Raw genomic sequence first — 12,717 nt, forward strand, 5'->3', positions numbered from 1 at the left:
ACTTCAGCGACAAGGAGCTCCACCATGACAGCGTTATGGATGTGCTGCAGCCCTTATTCACAACAAACACCTTAACGGCGTTGGTTGCGACCAGCACGTGAGACCTTGACCGCAAATTTGGTTTGGTTCTGTATACATTTCGACACGGATTCATTTCTACATAAAATGTTTAAACAAGTTCCGTGATTACATGCGGAGGTGGGAGCAACACCTTAAACTTAGCCGTCGCTAATGATCGAGGGCGAGTTATGAAAATGCGTTGACCAAAAATGTCAATTTAAATCTCCATGTTACCGTTATTCCTAAACCTTTGCATGTGTACACTTTGTGCATGATTTACCGCGTTACATTTCATTTGCTGGGCTATTGAAAATGAAAACAAAATGTGTATTTGAATTCCAGTTCCGTTTGTTTGAACCTCCATGTTAGCCTTCTTGAACCTTTACCTCTATAGTAGACGTGTTATATTTCATTTTTGTCGCGGTCAATATATCTTCAGATCTATGTTTTGCATTTGTTTTATGTGCGTGTAATTGTACTCTCAGCATACTTGCGAATTCAATTTGTGTTATCTGATTCAACTCCTTTCTTGATCGAATCAGGTGAAAGGTGGTGCCATTAATAGAACGTTGCGGGAACAGTTCTATGAAAGACGGTCATTGGGACAACTGAGCTAACAACCACTCTAAAAAGATCTCTCGCTTGCGCGTGTCATTTTCTGTTCGGCCACCACGGTGACCCGTAATTATCCCAAGCGGGCCACTGCTTAAAAACTGCTATAGTAACAACTCACGCAATAAAAAACAAACGCAACAACTTACGATAGTAACCCATATAACTGCAGTCCGAGCGTAAATTGCAAGACAATAACTAAGAAATTTTTCTGAGAAGCTATCATCCCAGTCCTCATATTTTTTCGTGTCATGTCCATCAAGCAGCCCAATAAGGACACAATCATAAAGCAATGATAAACTGGTTCATATTCGTCAATTCAACGCAAAATACGTTTTTATAGGACATTGGAATAGCGAAAATGTCGCTGCAATTACTTTATTTAGAATCCGTTACGAATGCTGCACTGAAGGAAAATCCGTAATTTTCCTTGTTGTCGAGCGGGAAAGGCAAAACTAACGCAAAATGAGCTGCAGCGTTTATTTTTCATTTCGTTACCCACAGTCCACTGTACCTACAGTACATTTCAGCAATTGGACGACCCGCAGAAAAAATTTCCAGCGCTCCACGCGTAAAGCGTTTCCTGGCCCGGCTGGGCGCGCGGCCGTGCGCGCGGCCAGCCGCCTCTTTCGCTTTCAATGGTCGTTGACTACAGCGCCGCCGCTATTTTCTGCGCGAAACGAGCACCTCTCCGGGCGGCCGGTCGGGCCACTCTAAAACTTCTAGTTCACTCTACCAACGGGGAGCAATGCGGACTACGGACGCCAACGCGGGTGACATCGTGAGTTACTTAAATGCTCTGCATTTAAAATTGCATGCCCCATCTGCCCCAGTTTGGGGTAGTGGCAGGGGTCAACACGAGCGCAGAGCAATGCCCGCGTCTCGCCCTGGGAGCTGGGAAGAAATATTTATTTGTGACACTTGTATACACGATGGGTATGGAGAGACACGGGACGGCGTTAGCGCCTCCTTGAGCGTCCATGTTGCATCGAGGGGCTGGATTGCCCCGCTAGAAGAAATGACTATTTACAAAATTATATCCTCTTTGGGGATTTCACACGACAGTCGCCCCCCTGGAGGCACAAAAGTGTCTCATCTCCTCCAGGGTGCTTCGCGCGCGCACACTCATAGTTCTGTATGCATTTGCACTCTGGTTGGTGTTTCGGGCACCTACACGACGCACACACTTTTAGTTGGGTTGGCTCGTTCTCAATTCACTAACACGCGTGCCTCACACTTGCACAGCACGTGCACGGTTCGTCGGGATGAGTCGTTCACGGTTGATCCCCGGCACGCGTGCCGCGCACCACCAGATCCGTCCCCCGCAACCACACAACACCGCTGAAGCACCACGACTGTTGGAAGGATTCCTGGTTGGTTAGGTCGAGCTGGCCTTGGAGGAAGAGTTTGGCTTTACCGGACACATTGTTCACCATGAGGATGATCGGTGCATGCTTCCCGCGGAACGAGTCAACGAAACACCTGTTCCGCCACAGTTCTTGCCGACCTAGAGCGGTGTACAGGATCCGCAGTTTCTCACGTGCTCCTGCATTTCTATCTTGGTCGTTTTTGGGGTTCAGTGGGAGGTGAGGATTCGTGATCCACGACGGGCGTCGCCAGAAGGCCTTCGGGACTCTGCACTGGGCGAAGACGTGGTCGGTCGTCTCTGGCTGCCCGCAGTAAGTGCACCACCAGTCGCGCGTAATGCGCCACCTGGCTAGCCGGTTGCGGGTCGCCATGGCACTTGCCTCGATCTTCCACTGTAGCTCTCGTAGGTTCGGTGGCAACCACGGGGGACACGCTCTTTTCCACCGCTTCTCCGGTCGGCGACGGGTAGTCGGTGGGCGTATGACGCCAAACGGCGTGGTGGGGAGCTTTTCTGATGCCTCAATGGGGGATAGTTCGTAGAGATCTTGCGGTCCAGCCCTACCGTGCCGACCCACATAGCCCTCGTGGCTCGGGGCGTGGAGGTGCTGGAAGCATACGGGCCCCGAGAATAGGGGACCGCCCCATCGGCCGCCTTGATGGTGACCCCTTTATGGGCTCAAATAAAGTTCAACCAACCAATCAACCAAGCGTAGGTTTTCGTCTTGGAGATTTTGCCTGGCTTTTTTCAGGTAGGTTACCACGGTGGTTTGGTGGCGGCCTGGAATCTCGCTTTTGGCAACCTGGTTCCAGTTTATGTCCTCTATGTGCTTTCCTTGGGGGCCAACCCCGTTACCGGAGGAGGGTGGCGGCTGGTTCGTCGTTCACTTCTAGAATGTCGAACATTGTTCTCAACGCGAGCTGCCGGGCGGCAATGTACAGGTTCGGTACTGACAGTCCTCCCGTGTTCACGGTGCTGTGTAACTGTTCTCGAGGCACGCGTTCCCTGGGGCTTGCCCATATATATCGGAAGAGAATTTTGTGGATTTTCTTGGCCTGTTGTGATGAAGGTAATTGTAGGCGGGATAAGTGCCATGCTTTCGCGCAAAGTGTTGCTTTAACTACATGTACACGTTCGTGCATGGACATGTTGGTTGTTGGTGTTTGGTTTATAGCTTTCTCGATGTTGTCCCTTATGGTGTTCCAGTTCTCTTGGATTGGCCCGTGTTCATTGAACGTGACACCTAATATTTTTAGCCTGTCGTTGAGTGGAAGACCTAATATTGGTGGCTGTTGTCGGAAATGTCCAAGTGCCATAGTGTTCGATTTTTGAATGTTTAATTATGCGCCCGAAAGACTCGCGTAACTCTGGAAACATTTCAGACCTTCCGTCACATCCACTTCATCTCGCGCATACAGTGTCACATCGTCATCGTATGCAAGTACCTTCACGCAGGAGCTACCTGGGAGGGGAATTCCCCGGAAAACCCTATCCTGTTGTACTGCTCGCAAGTACGGGTCGATGGCGATAATGAAAAGTATGGGGGCAAGGGGGCACCCCTGTCGAACTCCTCTCTCGAGTTGAACAGGCTCTCCTAGTATGCTGGCCATGCAGACCCTAGCCACATTTCCGGTGTAGGCTGTTTGGAGTACTGCTATTCATGTGCTCGGGATTTTATACTCTCTGAGAGTGGTGAAAAGGTTCTTGCGATCTCCGTGGTAGCGGCTCCTCGGCTAGGACGGGTGGCCGGGCATTCCAAGCGCCGGGGCCTCCACAAGAAGCGGAAGACTCCGAAGAACGGGAGACACAGCCGTTTATTTTCAGTGCAGAGGTAAAATGCGCTCCTATGTACGAAATGGGGTTCGGTTATATAGACATGAGAGAGGAGAAAACGCGGGGAAACACACACTCGGACCACACAAACACATGGCCGCAGGCTCGAAGCCGAACGAGTCGGTCGCGGAGGTCCCCCTCCCCAAAGTGGCTTAGAGAGACGCACGGCCGGCGGCGCCGCATTGCCACTAATAGTTGCCGGGGCCACCCCGGTGTCGTCGCGCGGGAAGAGACGACGCCGACTGAATAGAAGGGTCCGTCGCAGAACACAGATGCGGCCGCGGCCCTCTCCGGATGCTTCGGCACCTTTGAATACGAAGTCGAAGTGCACTCTCCATTCCCCCCCTCTCAAAGTGGGGTCGCCGTACGCGCACGTGTTCCGCTGTCGGCAAAGTCACAACAAGGTACTCATGCTTGAACTTGTCATAGGCTTTTTTCTGGTCTAGTGATACTATGTACCCAGCTGCATTGCGCTTTGTGACGTAGCTTAGTTTGTCACGGGTCGCGCTTAAATGGCTGTACATGTTTCGGTACGGCACGCTGCAATGCTGTGATCTGTCAATGATCGTTTCCAGCGCCCCCTGGAGCCTTTTCGATATCAGTGACATTATGATTTTATAGTCAACATTTAGCAGAGAGATTGGTCGCCATGTACTTGGATCGTCTGCTCGAGAGTTGTCTTTCGGAATCGGGACTAAAAGACTCGATGTGAACGGTTGGGGCCAGTTTCGGTCTGATGCTGCGTGGTGCACAAGTTTTGTGAAAAAGGCACGAAGTTGTGGCCAAAAAACTTTGTAAAAGGCCCATGGTAGGCCGTCTGGACCTGAGGATGAATCAGAGCGCGCTTTGTTGACAACATCGTCTAATTCGACTGTGCTAAAAGGTACCCTCTAACGCTTCGCGCATGTCTGGGTCAACAGTCGGCACATCGCGCTAAAGATCGCCGAGGTTGCAGATTTGCTCGTCGTCGGTGGCTCGAGCAAATAATTCGCGATAATAGTCTGTGAACGCGTCGATATCTGTCATGTTGCCGATCGGCGCTTTCGGGCGCTGGTGAAAGTACTGATACGCGTTGGGGCCTCCCGTGGCGTTTATCTTGAAAGCTTTAAGTCTCGCGTCAAGCGACGTTTCCCGCATAAGTTCCGTGCGTTTTTGCTTTAAGATTGCAATCTCCTGTCCTACAAGGGCGGTTTTCTGTGGCGCGCGTCCAAAATGCGTATTTTCGTCGCTACAGCGTTCATGTGTGTGGTGTGTTCGCGTGTGACGCGGCGTCCGCATTTTTTGAGCGTCTCTTTTAAGTTTTCTTTAATTGTCATCCAGGCGGCTAAAGTGGGTTCCGTTCTTGGTAGCTCGTTTTGAAGAAACTCTCCCACTTTCTCTTTCGTGTTTCCATCGATTAACAAGCTACTAGACAGGCGCCAAGGGCGATCCGTAACATCGGTCTGGGGGATGGCGATTTTCATTTTTAGGCACTGGTGATCCGATACCGGCGGTGCGTTCGGTCTAGGGTTTTCCACTGACGAAAAGGTTACGATGTCCGCTATATCGGGTGTTACGTAAAACCTGTCGATGCGGGAGCTAGCCGGACCCCTTTCCCACGTGGGGCCGTACGTTTGCCCGTGCAGTTTGACCCACACGTCCACCATGTTGTAATTACTGATCAGCTTCCTTAGCTCTCTCGTGTGCCACATTGGTCGCGGTGCTTGTCTCGGGCTCTTTGCGTCTCGCGCAGAATTGACGACATTGTTAACATCTCCTCCTAGTATAACTGGCATATTGTATGTCATGTACGCGTTAAGGTTTTCATAGAAAGGGTTTTGTTCGCTCTCTTTAACGGGGGCGTAGATGTTTACTATGCGTAGGCTCGTGCCTTTTACTTTCAGGTCTAAGGCTAGTATTCTGCCGCAATAGTCTTGATGGAAGAAATGCTTATGAAGCAAATGCTTTCTAAGGATTAAGATACCAGTGCCACAAAACTGACGTGTCGTAAGGCTGAAAAACCCATCTACTCCAAACTTTCTTTTCAGGTCGTAAACTTCTGCCGCTCTTGATGAGTTCGTTTCTTGTAACAATAAAATATCTATATTTTGACGGCGAGCGAAATGTATGACGTCATTCTGCTTACTTTCGTCTTTAAATCCCCGAACGTTAAGCGTTCCTATTCTAAGCAGCATGATTAGAAGGGTTGGAAGCGGAGCCTTCAGCTTACTTGTCTTCGTCATCGCTGAGCTGTGGAAGTTCTTTTTTCATCCTTTTTGTTTGGTGTGCGCGTCGAAGTTCGGCTCGCGCTACTTTCACTTCACTGCTTGACACGGAAGAGTCCGAGTCCATGGCTTCGTCGTTCTTGCCATCGTCGGCCTTGGAATGGTGGAGCTGCTCCTCTTCTTCGTTGGTCTCCATGGAGGACTCATCTTCCACGATGACGAGGGGCTGAGGATAGCTGCACGAGCTGCTCTCGCTGGGGTGTTCGGTTGCCGTGGGGGTTGCCTGCGGTGAATCAGTGGCTGTCACGTGTAGAGGAGGTGGGGACGCTTGCGCTTCGGGTTCGACCGGGTTAGCCTCGTTGTGAGACGGTGCCGCAGGTTCCTCTGCTGACACCGTGCTTGAAGGGGGCGTGCTTCCGTCATTCCCGCCATCTTCTTCCATGGCGACGCTTCGCTGCCGTCGCTCGTGACCGGCGAGAACTTCAGCGAAGCTTCGTGGCTTGACGCAGTCAGCCGTGGCGTGGTCGCCTCGGCACCGCCTGCATTTTGCCGTGCAGCTTGCTGTTGTGTGTCCGAAGGTCGAGCACCGGTCGTAGAAATCTTCTTTGCAGTCTTTCCGGTAATGGCCTGCTTTTTTGCAACGGCTGCAGACTCGTAGCACTCCGGGGTAGTCACAAATGACGCGATGTTCTAGGACTCGGATAAAGTTTGGCACGGGCTTTTCCGGTTTCATCTCGATTTGAACGATGCGGTGGCCATTGCGTACTGTAGGACGGTCGACGGTGGCAGCCCGTTCGACTGCGACGACTTTGCCATAGGGCGCCATTGCCCTTAGGAGATGCTCGTCGGCAACGTACCCAGGGAGGGAGAGACAAGCCACGCGGGTGAGACGCGGCGCGAGTGCTTCAATGGCGACGGTCTTGCCGCAGATAGACAGGCCACCATGTCGCAATAGTTGCTTCATGGCGGCAGACGTGTAAACGGTACATTGGAACTTGACACCTCCAAGGTGTTGAACCATGTACACGTTCGGGAGGCCGACGACGTCGGCGACGGCGTCGATGACAGAGACCGCGGATGCGTCGGCAGGCACGGTGACATTGAAGACGAGGTCCTTTGTCGGTTGGAAAGACGGCGAAGTTTTCACTCCGCCCGGCGGTCGCCCAGGGGGTTATCCGCCCGCGCTGTCCGCGGGAGACATGATCTTTCTTAAGAAAACAAACTTGTGACCACCGAACAGCCCAGCCATCATTCATGACCACCGAACAGCCCAGTAATTAGAATTATAATATTGTAATTATGACAATATAATTACTACAATATTATACACTAATTAAGACCAAAATTAATAATTTAACAATGTGGCATAACACTTCACTTTGAAATATCTCGCAGGTGTGGAGTTCGAAACGCAGTGCATTACCTACCTGAATTTCAACGAATCTAATCGGCACGTTGAGTGGAGCGGGTTCTCACAGTTACACTCGTACAGAGGGAACGTGCAACCAACGCAGAGAGAGGTGTGCAAAGATCTGATTTTGGAATTCATTATGAAGGGGGATAGCGCGAACGCAGTCCACCACTACCAAAAATTGCATGCCCCATCTGTCCCAGTTTGGGGTAGTGGCAGGGGTCAATACGAGCGCAGTGCAATGCCCGCGTCTCGCCCTGGGAGCTCCTTTTCAGAGATATTTATTCATGACATATATACATGATGGTTGATGACTATGGGACCGGGCGGGTGATATTAGCACCTCTTTAAGCGTCCATGTTGCACCGAGAGGGCTGTACTGCCCCCGCTACATGAAATGACTATTTACAGCGATACATCCAGGGGGAATTCGCGTGACAGCCTATACTTTGGCTACACTAAAACGTCCCATCCCCCAGAGGCACATTGTGTCTTTCACACGCGCACGAGCACCATTCCACACTGTTGTTTGTTCCTCGCGCACATGCATAACACATTCACGGTTCGTCGCGCCCATTTGTTCACGGTTGATCGCCGACACGCATACCGCGCACAACAAGACGCGTTCCTCGCACCCACACGACACCGGGGAAGCGCCACGACTCCTCGAAGGATTCCTTGTCCGTGAGTTCAAGCTGGGTTTCAAGGAAAAGTTTAGCCTTGGCACTCACATTGCTCACCATTTGCAAGAGTGGTGCGCGCTTTCCGCGGAAGGAGTCGACGAAGCACCTGTTTTGCCAGAGCTCTTGCCGTCCCAGCGCCGTGTACAGGAGGCGTAGTTTCCCACGCGCTCGTGCACTTGTCTCTTCGTCGTACTTGGAGCTCAGCGGCAGGTGCAGGTTCGTGGTCCACGACATCCGTCTCCAGAAGGCCTTGGCAACTCTGCACTGAGTGAAGACGTGCTCCGATGTCTCAGGTTTCCCGCAGAAGGTGCACCACCAGTCGCGCGTGATGCGCCACTTGGCTAGCCGGTCTCGGTGATTGATGATTGATTGATTGTAGGGTTTAACACCGACGCAACGCAGGCGATGAGGCGCGCCGTAGTGGAGGGCTCCGGATTAATTTTGACCACCTGGGGATCTTTAACGTGCGCCGAAATCTCGCACACACGGGCGTTTTTGCTTTTCGCCTCCATCAGAAAAGCGGCCGCCGCGGCCGGGAATCGAACCCGCGACCTCGTGCTCAGCAGCGTAGCCGGTCTCGGGTTGCCATGGCACCTGCTTCCACCTTCCACTGGAGCTCCTTCAGGTTCGCTGGTAACCAAGGTGGGCACGCTCTCCCCCACCGCTTTTCGGGTCGAAGTTGAGCCGACGGTGGGCGTATGACGCCGAACGGTGTTGTAGGGAGTTTCTCTGACGCCTCACTTGGAGACAGCTCGCGGAGGTCTGCGTCTTGCAGGTGCTGCCTGGCTTGTTTTCGGTATGTTACAACGGCGGCTTGGTGTCGGCCTGGGCTCTCGCTCTTAATTTTAAGGTTGCAGTGTTTGTCTTCCAAGTGCCTCCCGAGAGGACCCAGCCAGTACCGTAGTAGTGTGGCGGCTGGTTCGTCGTCGACTTCTAAAGTGTGGAGCGCTGTCCTCAGGGCAAGCTGACGGCTGACGATGTACAGGTTCGGCACTGACAGTCCTCCTGTGCTCGTGGTGTTGAATAGCTGGTCCCTAGGAACGCGTTCCGTAGCGCTTGACCAAATGAAACGGAAGATAGTTTTATGTATTTGCCTGACTTGTTTGGGGGAAGGTAACTGTATGCGCGACAAGTGCCACGCACCAAGTGCCGCGTTTACTACGTACACACGCTCAAGCATGTACATGTTATACGCCGGTGTTTGTTTTATGGCATTGTCAATTTTGTTTTTTACAATGTTCCAGTTATTCGGTGCTGCCCCGCGTTCATTGAAGGTAATGCCCAGTATTTTTATGTTGTCTTTAAGTGGAAGACCTAGTACTGGTGGCCTTTGCCGGAAAGAGCCTAGTGCCATCGTGTTGGATTTTTCAATGTTTAATTCTGCCCCTGAGAGTCTCGCGTAGCTTTAGAAACGTTCCAAGCCTTCTTTGACATCAATTCATCCCGTGCGTATAGGGTTACGTCATCTGCGTACGCGAGTACTTTCAGGCAGCAGTTGCCCGGGAGAGGAATGCCTCGAAAGAGTTTATCCTGTTGTATAGCTCTTAGGTATGGATCGATGGCTATAATGAAAAGGATTGGCGCCAGAGGACACCCTTGCCGGATGCCTCGCTTTAGTTGTATGGGTTCTCCTAGCATGTTGGCCATGCAGACTCTGGCCACATTTCCGGCGTAGGCTGTTCGAAGCGTTGCTATCAGTGTGTCTGGGAATTGGTATTCTCTGAGAACGGTGAACATATATTCGTGTTCAACCCTATCATAGGCTTTCTTCTGGTCCAAGGATACAATGTATCCGGCTGCATTGCGTTTCTTCACGTAACTTATCAGGTCGCGAGTGGCGCTTAGATGACTGTACATATTTCGGCTAGGTACACTGCAATGCTGAGATCGGTCAATGATCGTTTCCAGCGTGACTTGCAGCCTGTTAGCGAGGAGTGACATGATTATTTTATAATCCACATTGAGAAGGAATATCGGTCGCCAGGTACCTGGTTCGTCTGCTACGGAGTTATCTTTAGGAATAGGGACTAGGAGACTAGATGTAAACGATTGGGGCCAATCCCGGTTTGTTACTGCATGGTGCACGAGTTCGGTGAAGAAACTGCGAAGTTGCGGCCAAAAGACTTTGTAGAAAGCCCACGGTAGGTCGTCCAGACCCGGCGATGAGTCAGGACGCGCTTTGTTCACGATTGAGTCCAATTCGGCTGCGCTCGGCGGTGCCTCTAACTTTTCATACAGCTCCGGGTCAACACTGGGTACGTCGCAACAGATCGCGCACGCTCCGCGCTCGCTCATGGCTGCTTGCCCGAGTGAACAATTCACGATAGTAATCTGTGAAAGAGCTAATGTGGTTGTCTGCCGCGCTGCCGATTCGGGTTCTTGGACGCTGGTGAAGGAATTCATACGCGTTGGGGCCTCCCGTGGCGCTTATCTTATAGGCCTTAAGTCTCGAGTCAAGTGACGTTTCTTTCATGAGTTGGGTGTGCTTTTGTCTCAAGATTGCTAACTCGTTTTCTACGAGCGCGGTTTTCTGCGGTGCGCGATCATCGAGGATGCGTATTTTCATCGCCATGGCGTTTATCTGTGCGGTGTGCTCGCGGGCAACGCGGCGGCCGCATTATTGGAAGATTTGCTTTAAGCGCTTTTTTATCATTATCCAAGCACTCAGCGTTGGTTCCATTTCCTGTAGTTCAAAATGAAGGAAATCACCCACTTTCTTTTTGGTTTCCTCGTCGACTAACAGGCTTGTAGACAAACGCCAAGGTCGATCTACGACATCCTCTTGGGGAATTACTAGTTCCACTTTTAAGCACCGGTGATCTGATAAAGGTTGAGCATTTGGTCTAGGATTTTCGATGCACGCGGAAGTTACCATCTCTGCTATGTCGGGTGTAACGTAAATTCTGTCAATGTGGGAGCTAGTCTGACCCCTTTCCCACGTGGGGCCGTACGTTTGGCCGTGCAGTTTAACCCACACGTCCGTCATGTCGTAGTTGCTTATCAGTTTCCGCAACTCTCTTGTATGCCACATCGCTCTGGTCGCGCGTTTCGGACTTCTTGCGTCTCAGTCGAAGTTGAGCACATTGTTAAAATCCCCCCCTAGAATTATTGGCATGCTGTGTGTTAAGTATGCGTTGAGGGTTTCAAAAAACTGGTTTTGCTCACTCTCTTTTACAGGGGCATAGATATTGGCTATCCGTATGTTTGTGCCTTTAACTTTTAAGTCTAAGGTTAAGATCATGCCGCAATAGTCTTGATGAAAGAAGTGTTTGTGAAGCAGATCTTTTTTAAGAATTAGGATGCCGGCGCCGCAAAACTGTCGCGTCGCGAGGCTAAAGAAGCAGTCCACGCTAAACTTCCTTTTCAGCTCATACACTTCTGCTGCTCTGGAGAGGTTTGTTTCCTGTAATAATAAAATGTCTACATTGTGCATGCGAGCAAAGTGTATGACGTCACGTTGTTTGTCTTTGTCTTTGAAGCCTCTAACATTAAGCGTCCCTAGTCTCAGTAGCATAAGTAAGAGAATAGCAGGCGATGCCTTTATCTTACTTGACTTCGTCATCGCTCGTGCTTGGGTCCGTTTCTTCTTCTTTTTTTTTTTGTCTTTTGGCTCGGTGCTTGGTGCGTCGAAGTTCGTCGCGCGCTGCTTTCACGTCGCCGCTTGTCACAGAGCAGTCCGAATCCGGGCAGCTTTCTTCTCTACTGGCGTTAGCTTTAGAGTCGTGGAGCTGCCCGTCCTCTTGTTCCGTTTCCATCGGAAATTCATCTTCATCGATGACGAGGGGCTGCAGGGAGCCGCACGAGCTGTCCTCGTTGGTCCTAACTTCCATTTCCGTGGCAGGTGTCTGCAGCGTGTCAGTCGCTGGCGATGGGGGCAGTTCCCTTACCTCGGAATCGTCTCGGCTGGTCTCGCTCTGAGACGGCGCCGCAGATTCCTCCGCTGGTGTGGTGCTTGAGGGGGGCGTTGAAGGGGGCGCTTCCTGGTTTCCGCTGTCCTCCTCCATGGCGACGCTTTGCTCCCACCGTTCGCGTCCTGCCAAGACGTCAGCGAATCTTCGTGGCTTGATGCAGTCAGCCGTGGAGTGGTCGCCGCGGCACCGCCTACATCTTGCCGTGCAGCTTTCCGTAGTGTGCCCGAAAGTCGAGCACCGGCCGCAGAAGTCTTCCTTGCAGTCCTTCCTGTAGTGTCCCGCTTTTTTGCAGCGGCTGCACACACGAAGTACTCCGGGGTAGTCGCAAATTACACGGTGCTCCAGGACACGAATAAAATTCGGCACAGGCTTTTCGGGTCTCATTTCAATGTAAACGACTCGGTGGCCATTTCGGACCGAAGGACGGTCGACGGTGGTTGGGCGCTCGATACTGACGACTTTGCCGTAGGGTGCTAGCGCCCGGATGAGGCAGATACTTATGACACTTGCCACTCTGCGGATACTATAATGGTATTCCGGACATCGTTTCTGGCTATATTTATGGGGGCTATGAGGGACAAAACAAGAGACGGCAGAGGACAAAGCTGTATTGCCCAAAAGAAGAAAAAAAAAAGCT

The 12,717-nt window shown here is 51.5% G+C and overlaps 1 pseudogene; it reads right to left on the bottom strand.

Moving 5' to 3' along the window:
• Positions 1–7,629: 7,629 nt before the first annotated feature.
• LOC144171247 (U1 spliceosomal RNA) lies at positions 7,630–7,769 on the bottom strand (annotated as a pseudogene).
• Between the last annotated feature and the right edge of the window lie 4,948 nt (positions 7,770–12,717).

This window comes from Haemaphysalis longicornis, unplaced genomic scaffold (genome assembly GCF_048455015.1).
Source record: "Haemaphysalis longicornis isolate Haplotype H1 unplaced genomic scaffold, Haemaphysalis longicornis Haplotype H1 scaffold_2, whole genome shotgun sequence".
NCBI classification, from domain to species: Eukaryota; Metazoa; Arthropoda; class Arachnida; order Ixodida; family Ixodidae; genus Haemaphysalis; species Haemaphysalis longicornis.